General features: G+C 40.1%; 1 non-coding gene across 1 annotated transcript; it reads left to right on the top strand.

The window, feature by feature from the left end:
• The first annotated feature begins 1,468 nt into the window (after positions 1-1,468).
• Positions 1,469-1,605, top strand: LOC120101323 (small nucleolar RNA SNORA17). The gene has a single exon (XR_015679449.1). It is a non-coding gene; the product is annotated as a small nucleolar RNA SNORA17 (small nucleolar RNA).
• Positions 1,606-16,050: the final 14,445 nt, after the last annotated feature.

The raw sequence follows: 16,050 nt of genomic DNA, 5'->3' as shown, positions 1-16,050 counted from the left end.
GTGGTGGAGACTCACCAATTGAGACCAGTTGCCTTTTTAAGGAAATCCCAGTAACTGTTCTTTCCTTCAACCATGAGGGAGCACAGCAAGAAAGCAACATCCATGAACAGGATCATGGGCCTCGATTGGGCACCAACCCTGAAGAACTTTGTTTTTGGATTCCTAAGCAACAAATGTTTTCATAGTGTTTGCCACTCAGTGTATGATGATTGGGTCATTGAGTGAATAGACTTAAGGCTGAATGAACTAAGACAAATTTGTTACTGCTCAGCTGCTATAAGGTCACTGCTGTATTACTGCTAAAAGTGTGAAGGCAGGGTGGCAGGGGATATATAGATGCAGAAGGACCTCCTGGTGAGATTTCATATGGAAGTTTAGAAATAGTTTGTTGAAACCTGGAGGAAAGGGTGTGCATATTGTCAAGTGACCAAACTTGTCAGAATTTTGGTTGTGTCTTGTGGAAGCTAGACCTTGAAATCAGATGTCTATCTGAAGAAATGTCTAGCCTAAATATTAAGGCATAGATTGGCTTTTCCTGAAAGCTTAAGACAAAAATGTAAAGAAATGAATTATATAGACATGTCAATAATTTATTTTTTAGTGTATGGTACAGGGAATTAAACCCACAGACAAAAGTACTTGACCACTGATCTAGGCTCCAGATTTGGTTTTCTTAAAGTTTGAAATAGGGGTTCCTAGTCATGCAGCTGGCCTCGATCTTTCTTTAGTCCAGGCATGTCTTGAACTTAATTCTCCTGTTTCAGTCCCTTCACTAGCTGAGGGTGTAGATCTGTACCACCAGGCCCAGGTTAAAGATACAATTTCTTTAGAATCCATTTGTAATTGAAATAGAATTACATCACTTTCCCTTTTTTACTCTAGCCCCTCCAAGGTATCCTTCTTCAAATTCATCCCATGCAAGATCACTTTTAAGTTGATAGCCTCTTGATTACCATTGTTAGGTGTTTTTACAAGTATATATGAGTACAGAGTCCATTTTTATTGTTTGTGTGTATTTATCATTTCAAAGCTGACCACCCTGAAAGTCAGCCAACAAAGGGGCTCATCCCTGTTAAAGGCCGAGTCTCCTTAATCTAGCAGTCACTAGTTGCCTGTAGTTCCTTCTCTAGGGATGGGGCCCTGTGGAAATTTCCTCCTTTCTCATTAACATGTCCATTGATAGTGCCATTGTTCTGCTCTTGTTTATGTAGTATTTCCTAGCAGAGACCATTACAAAGGAGATACGTTGATTTTCTGGATCTTAGAATCTTTTTGATGCCTCCTCTCAATGTTCACTGAGTCATAGACTCAGTAACTGGGATGTAGATTTGTCTATTGAGACTTGGGGCTTGGCTCCTCAGGATCTGTTGATCTCTGCATTGTTTTCAGTTAAGGTCTTCCTTTGCTGTGAAGAGAGGCTTCATTGGTAAGGAATGGTAGCTACAGTTACCTCTAGATATAAGATTGCCCTGCCCCCAGAGGCATTCTAGGTGTGGTTGCAGTGTCTCATGTATGTCAGTAGGTGGCAGAGAGGAGAGAAGAGAGGATATGTCTATGTTTGGTGTTCTAATGTGTGAAGATCTGAACGACAAGTAGACTAAGACTCCCTGAAAAAAAGCTAGCTTGAGATGACTACCAGTCTGTGCCTGAGGGACAGGACATAGGGTAAGCCTGAGATGACCACCAGTCCAGCACTGCACTGTGCAGGTCCAGACAGCCTCCCTGGATAGGAAGCAAGCATGAGACTTGAAGAACCCTCCCAGAGTAAGTCAGAGGCAGAGGACCATGGGTCTACTTGGGCAGTCCAAGCAAGGACCAAATCTGAGACAACCACCAGATTCGCACCATGGGGCCAGGACAGGGAGCTAGCCTACGATGGCTACCAGTCTGGTGCCATGCAGATGAGCGATGGAAGGAGGTCAAACCATGCCCAAGATCCCTGCCTGGAACCATAATGCAGGAGGGAGTCATAGCACTCTTAAGACCACACCTGAGATGTCCTTAGACACCAAGATAGCCTGGGAGCCACTAAGAGAAGCAAGTAGGGGTTGGGGATTTAGCTCAGTGGTAGAGCGCTTGCCTAGCAAACGCAAGGCCCTGGGTTCGGTCCCCAGCTCCGAAAAAAAAAAAAAAAGAGAAGCAAGTAAGTGGAAGACAAAGAGAAATGGAAGACAAAGAGAAACAGAAGGATGTGAGCACAATGAAGAGAGGCGAAACTAGGAACTCAAGTACAGTGAGGAACAGTCTGATGTGAATAGCACGTGATGCCACCTTGGGCCACTGTGGGGCCCTGGCCTATGCTGCCACTGTGACCACATCTGGATCTATTGCTTTGCGGTAGTGAGGGTCTGTTACCACAAAAGGTCGGGCAGATCTCCCTGATCTGGGCTATTGCCTAGGGACATGTCTGAGGGTTGTGAAGAATTAGTCCCACTCCTTGCCTGAACACCAGGGATAACTGTCCCTGGGTTACTTGAGAACAGGAATGCTGACTGGACTCTTCACCAGGTACAGTACTCTAGAGAGTAGGCCTGAACATTGCAGGAGTTACAGAAGAGCAGGCCCTAAGTGAGAGCATGGGGAACCTGTCTAGCAACTTGTCTGCTGTGCCACAGAGTGAGCAAGGGAGAGGTGCCTTCCCCTACCCTCACCCTTGCCACCTACAGCAGTCTGGAGAGCTGCCCCTGTGGTCATGAGAGCAAGAGGTTTGGTTTTGTCTCTTATCTGCTGCTGCACTTGGGCGAGCAGGCTCTGCACCTTGCCTGAGCAACAGGGTAGAGCTGGATCTGGAAGAAGGGGTTGCCTTGAGCCAGCCCCATGGGTTTGAGAGTAAGAAAGCTGTCTAGCTCAGATATACCTCAGACCCAGATACAGAACTTTGCATTGGCACACCCCAACATCTACCCCATCAATGGGGTATATGAAGATGCTGGTTCTACAGAACAGAAACTACAGGATCTCCATGACACAGGGCAACAACAGGATATCTGCAAGGAGTCCCAGTGAGGATCCACTACTGATAGAGTAGAGGAAACTAGAGGCCTTGTACCAGGCCAATGACACATTGCAATGAACATTTGCAAGCAAAAGAATGTAGAGAAAAGGGTATATGTGGACAATGAGATACACTTTTTTCCTCTTTTGAAGAGGAGGCTGCAAGAGGGGAGGATGGCTATGAGGGGAAGAGATTGGAAGTATGATTGGGGCGCATGATATGAATTTCACAAAGAACTAATAAAAAGTAAAAATAAAGATTTAGACGGCACTGGCTGATCATTCGAAAGGAAGCTCCTCATGGCTGGTTGTGTGATTTTTTTTCTAGGCTACAGTTCTTTTGCAAAGCATTGTCACCTCAAATTGCTTAATTTCCTTTAAGGTGTGTTTGTGTGTGAGTGTGTGTGTGTGAGAGAGAGAGGGGGGTGGCGAGGGCAGGGACAGGGACAGGGACAGGGAGAGAGTGTATAGTCACATATATTTATATGTATTTCTTATAATTTTAGGTAGATATAAAATAATATGACAAAGATAAAAATTTCTAATCAAAAGAGATAAAGGTTGAAAAAATTCTCATCAGTCAACATTAAAAAAAAAACGAGGGAGGGTGCTTGAAAGAGAACAAAGGTGTCATAAAGAAAATTAATAAGTTATCACACTGCACATCAAGGTAAGGAAAGACTGATGCCTAAGTCACTTTGAAGATTATTAGGACTGTCAGGGCCATAAGGGACTCACAGTACAAGAATGGGGGAAGTAGACAACATGAAAGGAAGGGCCATGGGTACACATAGGATCTCAGAGCGTGCTGCTCAACTCTGCCAAAACGTTCATTTCCCCTTACCCCATGGCTGCTCTTCTTAGCACCCTGGATTCAGACGACGCAGGGGAAGTTCAGGTTGTAACAACTGGCCTTCTGGGGGCCATTGATATAAACTTTGGTAGCCTTTAACCAGTATTGTCTCCACATGGAATGTATAAGCCTCAAAGGATTTCAAAGAATGGGGCTTCCTGAAGTTATGGGATTACATTTTGAGTTTTAAGACTTTGGACTTACTTAGCTCATATTTCCTCCTTTTACTTTACTTATTATCTTGTTTATCCCATCAGAATTGAATGGTCTCTCCCATGGCTATTCCACCATTAGTCTTTGAACACATCACACACTGGATTTCACATGCTTATGACTAGAGATCAATTGGCCTCTAAATGTCTCATGTATGTGTGGTTTTGATGACGTTTAGATGAAAGTTTGAAATTTGGATTTTTTATGATGGTGCTAGAACTAATTTAGGTTTTGGGGGTGTGTTATGATAGAATGAATCTATTATGCAATACTATGACTTTGGGTCAGAAGAACATGTTATAGCCAGTACTATGCTTGCTCCCAAATCAGAAGATGGATTCTTTGGGCAGTCATTGCATATTTATAAACATTTCCACAGCAAGGCTTTAACTTTCTATCTTCTATGAATATGGTGAACAATATCATCTATGGATGAAGAAATGCATCCTCATTGTGCACCAAATCTTTTGGCACTGCTGTCTTGGAATTTCCAGTCTTCAGAATTATGAGAAATAATTTTTTTCTTTTTTTCAGAGCTGGGGCCCGAACCCAGGGCCTTGCGCTTGCTAGGCAAGCACTCTACCACTGAGCTAAATCCCCAACCCCAAGAAATAATTTTTAATGATGTTTAAAAGTCATTCATCTTGGGTAATTTGATATAACAGTTAAGACAGTGCCCAAAACATTAAGGTTCAAATTGACTCATTCAAATCTTCACCCAAACTCCCACAGTGCTATTGTAAACCAGAAACTAAACAAAACCCAAAGCAACAGAGGAAAGAATCCTACAGTGAGGCATCACTCTGATTCCTTATTACTTTATTTGTCCTACATATTCATAAGCCCAATACAAAGGAATATAGTCATTTTGGCTGTCAAGGCCAAGCATAAGGTAATTTCCATTCCATTCCAGTCCATTCCATTCCATTCCCTCATCTCTTTATGTGGCCTTGGACCTTTATATTTTATCTTTGTTATCACTAGGGATGGGGGTCTCACCATTTTGCTTATTTCCATAGTTGTAAATTTATGGTTTTTCTGTGATTCTTTTTTTTTTTTCTCTTTACCATCTTCTCTCTGGCAGACCGACAGCTATCACCATGAAGGTCACGCTGTGAAGTTTCAATGGGTGCACCCAGGACACAGGCAGTATTATGCCAAGACCAATGGGAAGGGTTTCTAGTTTCTTAATGCAAAATATTAGTCCCCACAGACCTTTCCAAAGGGATCTTTGGCAGATAAATGGTCGGAAGAAATGAAAAAGAACCCACTATGCAGTCAAATTCCAGCAAGCCGTCATGGGTGTATCTCTTGTTCATATAATGGCCAAGAAGAATTAGAAACCGGAAGTTAGTAAGGCTCAGTGACAGCATGCTATAAGGGCTGCCAATGAGGCAAAAAAAGGCTAAGCAGGCCACAAAGAAGACAGCAATGGCTGCTGCCAAGGTCCCCACAAAGGCAGCCCCTAAACAAAAGATTGTGAAGTCTGTGAAGGTCTCTGCTCCCCGAGTTGGTGGGAAACACTAATTTGGCAGATCAGAGTTTAAAATAAAGATCTGTCTCTAAAGAAAAAAAAATTGTGGCTTGCTGATTTTATTGTTTTTAGATCAAGGTACTTGATACCTGTTGGCGTCTTCCTGGGAAGTCAAACTGTTTCTGGATGCTTCTGGTTCTTCATAGATGAATCAATTCCACGACTTCAAGGTCCTTATAAATACTGAGAAACTACAACTCTACCCACACAAATGCAGGAACAGTGTGAAACTCTGAAATATGGGGGGAAAGTGAACTTTCTGGGGGACTTCCCAACCTGAAGAGTGACATGACAGATAGGCATTCATTTTCCTTTTATCTCCTCCAGGAAGCTCCCAAACCTTTAGCCTAGAACCTAAAAAGTCATTGATAGCATGGTTCCAACAGAAGCCTGCCACGAATCGCTAAAGCATAGCCTAATAAGAGGGTGATCTGACAATAGGAAGTTATTTGACGAATATGTGTCTTTTGCCAAACAGACACCACCATCATCATAGTAGTAGTCCTCCTCCTCTTCCTCTTCCTCTTCCTCCTCCCCCTCCTCCTCCTCCTCTTCATTGTCATCAACAACAATGTGATCATCCCACTTCAGAGTCAGCAGGACTGGGCAAGAAGCCTCAGCATCCTTATTTCCCAGGGAAACATGAACAAGCAGTTATTTTTCGTTCCCTGTGCAGCTGGGTACATCATTAGTGACCCAAATAGTCTCTTCTCATTGGTCTTTTCTCATGGCAGCTGGAAGTGGTGGCGTATTCGACTCCTGCTGTGGCAATGCCTGAGTTGATCTTCTATCTTGCTGACAAAAGGAACCTTTTTACTGTAGAGCCCTCATCTGTGGCTCTACATCATGTATGAACCTTAACAAAAGAGCCATGAGGCAGGGGTAGCTTTTCTGTCCACCTCCATGGTTGAGGTAGGGGAGTGAGGAGCTCAACCTCTAAACCTTGTTAATGTCTGTGTTAGTTTTACTACTGTTACTCTGATAAAAAGACTCTGACAAAAGCAATTTAAGGGAGAATGGGTTTATTTGGGTAACCTCTAGGTTCTAGTAACCCTTTGCTGGGAAGTCAAGCTGAAGGAAGGTTGAAGTGTCTCTTCACATTGCATTCAATCAGTGAATTAGTGCATGCAAGCTTGTTCCTTCCCGCCCTTCCTTTTCATTCGTTCATTCATGAAATGGTACCATCCATATCAGGGTGGGCATTTGAATTTGACTAGTCCAATTAAGAAAATCCATCATAGCTGCACTCCTAGGTCAATCTTATCTAGATAAATCATAGCTGTGTCTATGTTCTGCCCAGATGACACTCAAAACTGATCACCACAGTATGTATAGTGGTTATTTTTCTCATTGCTGTGACAAAACACCCGATGAAAGCAGCTAAAAAAGGGCAAGGTTTATTTTTGTCTCATAGTTTGAGTATATACAGTCCATTGTGATGGGAGAGGCATGGCGGTAGTGACTTAAGGCTGCTGTTCACACTGCATTCATAGTCTGGGAACCAATAGGGGTTGCATTCTCTCACACTCTCCCTTTCTCTTCAGTCCTAGACCTTAATTCAAGAAACTGTGCCTCTCACATTCAGCTTAGATCTTCCTTGTTCAAATAAATCTTTCTCGGAATATTCTTTGAGACACACCCAAAGCTATGGCTCATGGTGATTTTAAACCCATCAAATAGTTGATGAAGATTAACCATCACAGCAACTCTAAGACTAGATGGAGTAGGATGGATTATGGATATTAATCCACTTCATTAAGTCTCTGATGTCACTGAAGTACCACAGACTCACCAAATTCCACACATTCTGGGTGTACTGAGGATAAACAAGATTGAATGAGACAATTGGACTCTCTGTTTTCCCAACCAACCTGTGTCAGCCAGTCCTAGCAGAGAGCTGACCCTCCACTGTCAGCCTTTATCATTAAGACTGAATAATGTGGTAACCATAAAAAGGGGTATCCAGCACCCTCATGTCGCACAGACTTGAGCACATATCTCTTCATCGAACCACAAGCTATAATTAGGTGACAAGAGATGGGGCTAGTTGGCAATAAATAAATAAATAAATAAATAAATAAATAAATAAATAATTCTTTTTTGTCAATAATTTCTCTGTGGTTTATTAAAACACAATAGATAAACAAATATATTTTGGACTATAGAAGAAGTTACCACAATAAATCCTGATATATGTGACACTGAATTTGTGTATAGGTGGTAGAGAGAAAAGTGTCAAAGCTCAAGAGGGTTGCCACTGAGGGCATGAATTCGCAAGGGTGGGGACTTTCTCCTGGAGTAACATGGAACAGAGGAAGAGTCCTGGAGACACTCAGGGACTTCTTTTAGCTGTTCATAATAAAAATGTGAGAAGAGGAGTCTCAGGAAACACAGAGCCTCAAGATATTCTCTTACAAGCTTGTGGGAGGTCTTCAACATCCAAGGTCAGTCAAGGTCAAAGACAGAGCATTATCTGGAAACCACAGCACTAAGAACACAGCTTGTAAAATCCTTGGTTAAGTCCTCGAAAGCTTTCTACCACCACCTTCAAGACTCTTCACTAAACAAAATGTCTCCTAAGGACTATAAAGTATATGTCTCTATCACATTAGGGCTTTCGGGAATCTCAAGGGCATTGTTCTATAGCTTAAAGGAAGGCCCAAGGAGGGAATGACTTACTCTGAAAAGACTTACTGTTTTTTTTTTTTTCTAGTCTCACACAGACTATAAATTGACATACAAGGATCCCATAAAGTTATTTAAAAGAATTATAACAGTTTGGTCAGAAAAAAGGATGAAGGCAATATGAATTTTAAAAGTGGCCTCTGGGTCATTGGACGTCTATGAATACAAAGAAAATCACTCAACTGCAAACATAAGCTATTTCTGTAAAATGAAAGATGGGCCAGAGGGCAGAGTCAAAAGTCTAGATGACAGATTCACTCCCAGAGAGAGTTTCTTGTCCCTAATCAAGGAACTGATGAGATGTGCCTTACATATTTCTGAATTGCTAGGGACCAATCACTGTGTCCCTTCTGCATACCCCCGAGAGAGTACATCTATTATGGTTTCCTAATACTAGTCCCATCAGTAGACACTGGGTATGCATGTAGGGATAATAGCCTCCTATTCCACTCACACGTTTTCAAGGCAAAATGAATTGTATCTATGGAACTAAATCTGAGGACATTGAGCAATACCTGAATTTGATTTAGATGACCTGATCCTGCCCCTCAAGAATGGCATTGATTTTATAACTTGATGATTCTTCGAGGAGCTTGTAGGAAAAGTTTAAATAGTTTTTGGCTGAAGATGAATTGGTATGCTTTGAAAACCTGAACATAAATTATGTGACACTCTTCCCATCAAAGAGTAGATCCTGTGTTCCTCGTCCCTGAATATGGGCTTTAGGAAATGGTAGAAATGATGCCATTCTGGTTTGAAAGAGAAAAGCCCCCTGTAACCATGCTCTGGCATTTGCATTTGAACATTGGGTCCTCGTTGGTGACTCTGTTTTGATGCAGACTTGCTGAAGGAAACATGTCACTGGGATCCTGCTCTGAATGCATCTACCTTTCTCCTGCTTTCAGTTTGCTTTCTCTGCTTTGTCCTGGAGAAGGAAAGATCTCTCTGCCTTCTGCTCCTGCCAGTGATCCTGATGTGTGCTACCATATTTCCCCGTCATAGTGGATTCTTACACCTCTTCAACCATAGAGCAAAATAAACCCTTCATTTTAGACGTTACCTTGGTTGTGGTGTTTTATAATAGCAACAAGAAAGGAAGGAATACTGATGGAATGGGTCCCCAGTTCGGAATGTACAAATACCAAATATAACTCAGCGTCACTTCTCTTCTTTCCTTTGTTAAGCATTTCAATGCTAATACTCTGTATTAACCAATAAAATGATGAAGCAAAATTGACTGTTTTGTTGTTTGCATATGATTCTTAGAAGACAGGCACTTATCCATCAAGGGTAATAGCATGCTCACCAATATCTTCTCTACCAAACAAAAACTATTGTATTGTAACCTTTCTTCATTTTCAACTACTTCTCTATTCTTTGATATAAATGCTTGTTTCCCTCTCTGCACTCATATGGGAAGACCTGATAACCAATGGGACAGAATTAGGAAATGGAGACTTTGAGAAATGATTGTGTTATGTTAGTTCTTTTTATTGCTTTTTAAATAAAGACTTAGAGAGCTTTCCTCTTCTACTCTGTTGCAGTGCACTTAGCTGGGCCTGTCCTGAGTTCATAGAAGTTCATGGGACCTGACAATGTTTTTAGTTTGAATATTCCAGTTTCCAGAATCAGGAAGAATTTGTATCTGTTGTTGATAAGCTCCTCCTCTGTGGTATATTGTCATAGGATCCTGAATGAACTGAGACACTGCACTATTTAAGACACGCCTTCACAGTGATGAGAATGAAGTCATTTCTATACTCTGTGCCCTTATTAATATGTTAATATTATGACTATATTATATTATACCGCCCTTCTATTCTGTTATTTTTCACTGAGGTAACATGTGCCATTTAGTGTCTGGCAGATCAAAGTGCTCAAAGAAGCTTCCAGGACTCCCTCCACTTCCTGGTGTATCCTACCCCAACCCCTGCTATGTCTCCTGGTCAGGTTCCCAGTAGATGTATTAGGCCTGATTCTACCCAGTGTGTCACAAGATTCAGTTTTGTTAGTTTTGCTAGGATTTGTTTTGTTCAGTTTGGACAAAACAAAACACAAACAATTCCCCCAATTCACAGACAATCTAAGATGAAAAGCCAAAGCCCAATAAATAACTCTTCCTGTTTGTGTGCAGTTCCTCTCATTCAGCTTGACTCACCCAATTTATTTAAATCTATTAATTAGATAATGAGTCACCAGCAGTCTCTCGGTTCTGCGGAATCATTATCCTTATTTTCTAATTTGCTGCAAGGGAAATGATGTATGTAGACATGCTCTCAAATATTAGAGAGAATAACTGTTTCCCATGCATATAAATCATTATTTTCTTCTTTTGAAATTCCAACTGGAAATATGCAAAACTTCTGGGAAATGCATTTCCAGGGCCTTTCCTTTAACCCATTGTTTGTTTTGACAGCTCTTTCTCCTCAGTCCTTAGCTCTGCTTTTGGAGTCTACTTTTTAAGACTCAAATCTAACTCTCTCATTCCCATCTCCAGGCTTCAAAGTCACCCCAGCCTCCCATTCTTTTCTGCACTGGATCCTGAATGTCCTCCAGGCTCTAAGTCATACTTGGGTCTCTTTACCTCTAGGCACTCAACCCCCAACTTTGGCCATTTTTGTTCATCTGCATTGGGGCACCTGACTTCTTGGCTTGTGTGTCATGGCCTGTGCAGTCTTCTCCAAGTCCAATTTAAGTTTCCGTGCCTTGCTTTTTGCTCTTGTTTGTTTGCTTTGGTTTTGGTGTTTGATAGTTTATGGTTCTGCCTTTTTGGGATCCTCTTCTAGAATTCCTACACAGTACAGCTCCTCTCAGTTTACATTTCTATGTCTCCCCTTTCACTAGAAGCTTCTTTGCAGACAAGATCTGCCTTGCATATTTGTATGCACATGAGACTCTTGCCTTCTTGGTTAATGAATAGAGTGAAAATATCAACAGTTGCCAAGAAGGTAGATTTTTATAAGCGATGTCCTCTGATAGAGGAGAAAGGGGCTGCCCATCTTCCTATCCTAGAATAATTTCTAAGTTACTTAATTCGATATTTGAAAGACAACACTTCTCAAAGACAGTCCCGTATTGGAACCCAAGAAGTCACAAGCTTATAAGTGAACCATGACATTTTCTACCTAAATTCTGTCTCTCCAACAGCTCCCAGTATATGGCCATTAATAACTGAACTTTGATTCTTTTTCAGAAAAAAATATTACTTTAACAAATAACTTCTTGAGCTATGGACATGTACTTGACCACAGGAAGGTGATTTCTCTACACCAAGTTAAATAGACCATGGGACATAAACATTAAAGAAAATTTCAAGTCAATAACTACTAAATTTTCATGTATTGCGATGAAGACAGTGAAGAGGATAGACAGAATATCCTCAAAGATTACAAATAAAAGCTTCTGTAAAGAAGTCCCTTTTGAAAAATTAAATATCAAGTCATAGAATTCAATTTGATCTATGGAGGTGGTCAAGGCTTCTTTAAGAAAGACAATGTGCATCCCTTTATATACAGGTGCCATGTTTTCTTTACACATTTGTCATTTGATGAAAACTTTGGTGTTTACCTTGGCTATTGTGATATATATATATATATATATATATATATATATATATATATATATATATATATTTGTTCTAGTTCCCATTGTTTGAGGAACCTTCATATTGTTCTCTGTAATGGGTGTTATAATTCATATTCAATGCAACACACACACACACACACACACACACACACAGAGTCTTTTCAACTAGCGCTATGTGTTTAATAAAGTTTTCTTTTACTGAGATTCATATCCAGTTCCAGGAGTCTATTCCCACTCTTGGTTTTGGACTCTTTCTAATTCACACATATGCCTTCACTGTCTGTTCTTACATTTCTCTGCTTGTGTGGGTTTCTTATACACTCCTATATCAGCCTGTGCTTCATGACTATTTCACTGCAACTGGCAAGCTACTCTATTTTCCCTCTTTTTATTCACTACACCTTTCCAAATCATTTGGAAGGATACTAATCATCCAACTTCTTATGACATTTTTGATGAGTGATATGCACTAAGTAGAAGATGGTCTTTCCAACAGAGGGATATGAGCTACTTTCTTTTCCTTGTGTGTGAATGTTTTAATAATATTTCTACATCCCTTCCTAGATTTTCACAATTTTTTTTGAGTAATGACATGGATATAAAGGCTTTCCTAGATGTAGCAATTTTAAGAGAATACTTACATTGTGAGATTGGAATGGCCTGAGGCAACGCCTTTATTTCCTTGTCAAATCTCATAAACTGAAAAGGTATTAAAGAAATAGTGTTAGGGAATTTGAGAGAAGGGAGTCTTCTGTTGTTTCTTTTCTTCTACTTCCCCTCCCATGTCCTGCTGGGTCTGGGATAGCCACAGGGCTCAGTCTTTGAACAGGCAGGCAAATGATTGTCATGTTTCAAAGACAAGCTCAAGGTAGCTTTCTTACAGCAAGGGGAATTGGCCATTGTGTCTTCTTGGGTGGGACCTGGAACTGCCAGCTGCTAGTACTAGACTCGGAACATTTCTCACAGAAAACAGCATGGGCAATGGGTATCTTAGTGCTCTCGTGAAAGGAGGACCAATCCAGTATATTGATTTGTAATTGTAATAATAATGAATAGGTATGATAATAATATAGCCGTATTAATACCTAACCAAATTAAATATTTCCTCTGTGTCAACATGCTGTAAGGCAGTTTTCTCAGAATTAAAACATTCCCTTCCCAAGGAAGAAAGAGGGTCGTGAACCTCAAGAGGTAAACAAAGAGTGCTGTCCTAGAAAACAGAAAGGGATGGTCTCAGGACCCGACTGCTGCTCCCCCACAGCATGGAAAGGGATAAAGGATGAGAGTGCTGTACTCAGAACTCCAGTGGAGCTGCCTGATGCAGAAGCTCCATGGTTACCACTCTCGTTAGTTATCCCATGTCAGGGTGCAGTTTTCTGTGAGGAGATGCTTCTGGGTCATTCTTGCTCCTTGTAAGTAACCCCTCACCCACTCTTAGGAAGTCTAATAAAACCTCATTGATTCCCCAAGCTGGACAGTGGCCTGACTGTTATTTTAGTCTAAAATGGCTTCCTAAATGGCTTTTGGGGAGTGAGTAGATGTGTATGTGTCTCCCTAGGAAAAGTCAGTCATGCAACATAGTAATAACGCTTCCTATTTTGCATATGTGGTTTTTATATAACTTATATAGCAGTGTTATATTAGTTATAACAGTCAGTGGCTATTGTGTATGTGTATATATGTGTATATGTGTGTGTACAGATGTATGTGTGTGTATGTACATATGTATGTGTGTAAAATGCAAGTTTTGAGACATTGAGATGCTTGCTATGGCCACAGTTAATCAGCTGTGTAGCTGTCATTTAATCTAAAGTGAGAACATAGTTTTTGTTATTGTTATTGTTGTTGCTGTTTGTTTTTGTTTTGGGGGAATTTGCAAAGGCATTTGAAGGGATGCAGAGATGAGTGGGACTGGGGTGCATGGTATGAAACTCACAAAGAGTCAATATTTCTTTAAAGCAGACAGTCTGAGGAGGAGCAGAGTCAAGAGTTGTGGGGCTGCCTTTGTGTAACTAAAAGCACTAGGTTCAAAAGGAGGGAGTAGGACATTCAAGTATAGTTTCATGATATCTCAATAGACGTCTTGGAAACTCACGCAGCATCTTTCAGTAATAGAAGCATATAGACTGCTAGTGTAGCTACATTTGAAATTTTAAAGCTACTCTTTTAACAAAAATATTTATCATTAAGCTGTGCTGCTGTTGTGACAAGACCTATCAGTGGGCAGGACCCTCACAAAAGTTTGAGCTGTTGGGGGTTTAGAAACATTCGATTACGTCATAGATTACTTAGTTAGCAATGAAGGAATAGACAAATGGAGTTCAGAGAGAAGAATCCTTGTCTCTGATGTCTGGTCTTGGAGTCATATAGCATTCTATTTGATATCCATATTTTCCTTATACATGTTAGAAAATTATGGTCAACTTAAATTAAGCCAACTTAAGTTTACAGTAAATTATCATACAATGCATAAAGCAACATATAATAAACATATAAAGGACATGAAATAATGATTCATAAGAAATGTCATTATCTCTATTCTAAAGATGAAGCCCAAGGTCGTAGGTAATAAATGTCCTGATCCTGCCTTACTTCAGTATAAAACCTTAATCTTTCATATTAGCTATACTTCATAAACATACACATTGATATTATGCTGTCCTTACTAAGTCTGAGTATCATTATGCACATACCCACAAAGACACCCATCTACAGTTCCATAAGAATATTCAAATAATGCTACAGTATAGCTGCTTGTGTGAGCACTGCAGCAACATCTAGACACGGAAGTTAACAGGAGAAAAGGCATCGATTCTCAGTGAGCAAAGGAGAGGAAAGTTTAACAGTAAAATAAAAAAAATCACACATGACTACTAGCCAGAGGATGTTTCTCTTCTATTATCACTAAGGGAAACTTGGCATGTGACTCTTGTCACTTGTTTGCTCATAGGTCTCTATCATAAGACCCATGTGAGAAGAAAGGAAGAATGTAAAAGATTTACATTGGAGAAAGGAAAGTAATAGAGTAACTTGAAGGTCTTATAAAAAATCATTTCAGACTTTGTGATATTTGAAATGATTTTTTATTAAAGTGATTTATTATTAAACAAATTTATTAAATTTAATATTAAATGATAATCACATTATCAACTAATATCAAAGTAAAGTTAAATTTATTAAAATTTTATTATTAAAATGATTATATGTTATCCATACTACATGGTTAAATATGTTATATTTGGTCAAATTTTGGTGATCCAAAGACTAAAATTCTACCCATACAGTTAGAGTGGCCACTTACACAGTCACTGTGGAGCTTCGCATTGGATTTTATACTTTTACTTTGGAGTGTATTTTTAGGTACCTTCCCATCACCAAAAATGAAAAATCCACCTCGGAGTCAGAACTAGAAAGACTTGACTCATGGATCTTAACCATGGCTGGACATTAGAATCTCCCAAGGAATGTTGAAAATTTCTCCATGCCTGTGAAACATCCCAGAGAAGTTGTTTCAGGACTTTGGATCTTTTTACAGACCTGGGTTTCCCAGTGTTCACAATTGGCAAGCAGAATTCAGATGGGTATCTCCTAATAGTATGGGGGGTCTGTTCATCATTTTGTGATGTTCATACTCATTAGTATAAGGTGGCAATGACATCACAGTGACAGAAACGATACTTTGCCATGAACCTTGCCACTGTGAGAGATGGGATTGGATGGGTGAAATGAAAAATCTTGGAGGTGTAAGCTTAGCAAATATAGATGGCTTGTAAGAACACAATCATATGCAGACAAAATTTGGGGGAGCATCTGTCTTCCAGAGAATTGTGGGTCAGAATGGCAGAACTCAAGAGGAAGATATTTTGCGGTGTTTTGTTTCTCATCAGCATTATACTCCTTATAACTCACGTGATCCAGTGGTTTTTAAGAATCTAAGAAAAACCAACTATTTTTCAAGCCACCCCCTCTAGATGATTGAATTCTTATTATTCACTCAGAGCATACCTATTTTCGGGTTGCAGAATTTTGATAGGGTGAGGAGAAATACATTAAACCTATTAGTCATGTTCAAAACTATTTGCTTCTCCTGATTTAATCGAGAAGGCACAATTAGAACTAATGCTAATAATGATAATTATTGAACAATGTGTTATACAAAACTCTTCTGTGGACTTGAGTCACTGTC

The sequence above is a fragment of the Rattus norvegicus genome, chromosome 2, assembly GCF_021556685.1.
Source record: "Rattus norvegicus strain SHRSP/BbbUtx chromosome 2, alternate assembly SHRSP_T2T, whole genome shotgun sequence".
Taxonomy (NCBI): Eukaryota; Metazoa; Chordata; class Mammalia; order Rodentia; family Muridae; genus Rattus; species Rattus norvegicus.
This window is presented reverse-complemented; position numbering and strand designations above follow the sequence as displayed.